Genomic DNA, 3,746 nt, shown 5'->3' on the forward strand with positions numbered 1-3,746 from the left:
CTCTCTCTTGCTCACTCTCTCTAGTTCTCGCTCACTCTCTCCCTCTCTTGCTCACTCTCTCATGCCTTTGTGAATCTTTGGGTCAAAACTACATCTTGAGGTCACTTATAGGAACCCAGGTGTACGGGCAAACTGGTGGATGAGGGACATAGTTAACATGAACTTTTTTTAAAAATTGCACAAGGTCGGTTTACCCAGCTTCTCAGGGATACAAATCTTACAGAAAATATGGGTATAATATTTTATAATATTATTTAAAAAAAAGTTTTTCTGCAACTAACTTTGACAGTGAAGAGCTTAAGTCTTTGATATCTGACATCAAGGAAATAGGAGATTGAAATTTTACAAACATGAACTTCTACAATTAAACACAGAAATGAAGCTTTAGGTCTGTTAAATAGAATATAGTATCTGGTTACAGAATGAAATCACTTTACAGCAAAATCAAATATAAAATAGAGTATCAAGAATTAATTCTCTCATCCGCATTGACCTCCACTTTGCCCTCTTCAACTGTCTATTGTACATCTTAAATGGAAGGTCCTGTACACATCTTGAACTCCACATGACCAAAACTGGTTAAGATTGTTTCTCCCAAGAACTCCTCCTTCCAAACTCCACTTCCAGGGTGGTATTTAAGGTACTTCACTGAACAATCTTCATCCATTGGGAAGTATTCTTTCAAAAATATTTGTTATACCTGTGCATAGCAAACAAAAATCAAAGGGAAATAGTAGTGAGACACGTGTGTCCAAGGCAACACAGACCTTCAGAACTGTGTATTTTTGATGGTCTTTCCTCATAAAGACCTCACAAAGCTCTGTACCTTATCTTGTGAGTGAATTGATCAACTAAAAGTTTGTACCTGCTGCTCCTCCCAAAATATGGAGGTTCTGTTGGCTAGATCATGCACTTGGACTCTTTTTGGGTTGTTCCTTGATGCCAGTTCAATTCTTCACCACCTTAATCTCCACCCTCAGTTGTACTTTTTTCTGGCAACTTCTGGACTCTTTTCAAAATGGCAAAGACCCCTAGCGTTGCACTGGATGAAGGCACCTAAATTCTGCTTTCTTGAGACTTCAGTTTTGAGACTTGCCAGCTCTAAGGCCTTTCACTTTGACAACTCTCCCAGCAAAAAAACTGGGCATCCTCAGTGAAAGAACTCACTTTTTTGTTATCTATCTCTCTCTCTCTCTCTCTCTCTCTCTCTCTCTCTCTCTATCTCTCTCATCCTCTCTCTCGTCTATCTGTCTATCTATCTAATCTATTTATCTATCTGTCTCTCTCTCTCTCTTTGACTATTTATCTATCTATCTACACACACACATATAAGTGAAAAATCATTCTACACATACTTGTATTTTTCAGTTCTTGGGTATATATATATATAAAAGACAAAATGAAATATTTGTTAAATGTTGTTCTTAAAATAATATTGCTGTCCCTGTATATAAATCTGTTTTGGATCTGTTCATTTCACTCTTCATTATATTGTGCAAGTCTCTCCTGCATTTCTTACTTTTAAAAAAATATTTTTTTGATTTTGAATTTATATATCAAATAAAGTATCTATAACATAATAAAATAAAAATGCAATTGCATGTGAAACTGCCGATCTATTACATATAACATGCTATTCCTTTTTAATATAAAATAAAATTTCGTGTAAATGACCTTTTTGCCTTTTTTCTTCCCTTTTATTTCCCTTAAAATGGCTACCATTAAACAAGAAAGTGTATGCAAGTTTGTATGTACATACCTATATACACACACATATATGTGAAAAATCATTCTACATATACTTGTATTTATCAGTTCTTTCTCTTCCCCTACCCCTCACCCCAAAATACCAAGCCTACTGAATATCCCTTCCACCAATCTGTTCTCTCTTATATCTTCCCTCATCAACCCTCAAACTTTACAGTAGTGCAATATGTCTTTCTATACCACAGTACCTGTATATATGCTTTCCCAGTTGCATGTAAAAAAATATTTTTTAAAAGATTGGTTTTTAAAATTTTGAGTTCCTGGGGCAGCCAGGTAGCACAGCGAGTAAGAGCAGCAGCTCCAGTGTTGAGAAGACCTGGAGATCGAATCCTGGGCTCAGACACTTAGCACCCACCCAGAAACACCTGGCCATGTAACCTTGAGCAAGTTACTTAACCCCAACTGCTTAGGGGTGGCCAGGTGGCTCAGTGAGTAAGAGTACCGGCTCCAGTGTTGGGACGACCTGGAGATCGAATCCTGGGCTCAGACACTCAGCACCACACCCAGAAATAACTGGCCGTGTAACTTTGAGCAAGTTACTTAACCCTGATTGCTTAAAAGAAATAAAATTTTTAAAAAAAATTTTGAGTTCCAGATTTTTTCCCCGTTTGCTCTCCTCACCCACCCCCACTGGGAAGATAAGCAGTTCGATATAGGTTGTATATGTGTACGTTACCCAAATCATTCACATAGTAGTTATATTGTGAAAGACTACTTCCCTCCATCTCATCCGACCCCCCACTTATTCTATTTTCTCCTTTGAACCTATCCCTTTTCAAAAATGTTTGCTTCTAACTACCCCCTCCACCAATCTGCCCTCCCATCATCCCCCCCTTATCCCCTTCCCTCCTATTTTCCTGTAGTGTAAGATACCCAATTGAATGTGTATGTTATTCCCCCCTTAATCCAAATTCAATGAGAATAAGGTTGTCCCATTCCCTTTCACCTTCCTGATCTTCCCTTCCATTGCAACAGTTTTCTGTTGCCTCTTTTATATGATATAATTTACCCTACTCTATCTCTCCCTTTCTCCTTCTCCCAATAAATTCCTCTCTCACCTCTTCATTTTACCTTTTGAGATATCATCCCTTCTATTCAACTCATTCTGTGCCCTCTGTCTATGCATACATGAACACACACATGCCCACAGTCACATATATATTTATGTACATATATACCCTCCTATACATACATATATTCCCTTCAACTGTCCTCATACTAAAAAAAGTCTTATGAGTTACCATTATCATTTTTCTATGTAGGAATATAAATGTTTTAACTTTAATAAGTTCCTTATGATTTCTTTTTCCTGTTTACCTCATTGTGTTTCTCTTGTATCTTGTATTTGAAAGTCAAATTTTCTTTTCAGCTATGGTTTTTTCATCAAAAATGCTTGAAAATACTCTGGATTGAAAATCCATTGAATAAAAACATTTTTCCCTGGAGAATTATACTCAGTTTTGTTGGGAAGGTGATTCTTGGTTTGAATCCTACCTCCTTTGACATCTGGAATATCATATTCCAAGCCCTTTGATCCCTTAAGGTAGAAGCTGCAAGGTCTTGTGTTATCCTGATTGTGTTTCCATGATACTCAATTGTTTCTTCCTGACTGCTTGCAGTATTTTCTTCTTGACATGGGAACTCTATACTGTGGGTATAATATTCCTAGGAATTTACTTTTGGGGATCTTTTTCAAGAGGCATTTGGTGAATTCTTTCAATTTCTATTTTGCCCTCTGGTTCTAGAATATCAGGGCAATTTTTCTTCTATAATTTCTTGAAAGATGGTGTCTAGGCTCTTTTTTATCATTGCTGTCAGATAGTACAATAATTATACAATTAATTTAGTATTAAGTTTAACAGATTAGCAGTTTCACATGCAATTGTATTTTTATTTTATTATGTTATAGATACTTTTATTTTATTCTACAAATTCAAAATCAAATAAATATTTTTTTAAAAAAAGAAAGAAATGTGGGT

The 3,746-nt window shown here is 36.1% G+C and overlaps 1 protein-coding gene across 1 annotated transcript in view; it reads left to right on the forward strand.

Moving 5' to 3' along the window:
- Window positions 1-3,746, forward strand: part of LOC138176391 (vomeronasal type-2 receptor 26-like) — a 32,754-nt gene that overhangs the window by 11,413 nt on the left and 17,595 nt on the right. The gene's annotated exons all lie outside the window — the stretch shown is intronic.

This window comes from Petaurus breviceps, unplaced genomic scaffold, assembly GCF_028583685.1.
Source record: "Petaurus breviceps papuanus isolate PSGF00001 unplaced genomic scaffold, PetGlider_PUasm1.0 88237, whole genome shotgun sequence".
Classification (NCBI taxonomy): Eukaryota; Metazoa; Chordata; class Mammalia; order Diprotodontia; family Petauridae; genus Petaurus; species Petaurus breviceps.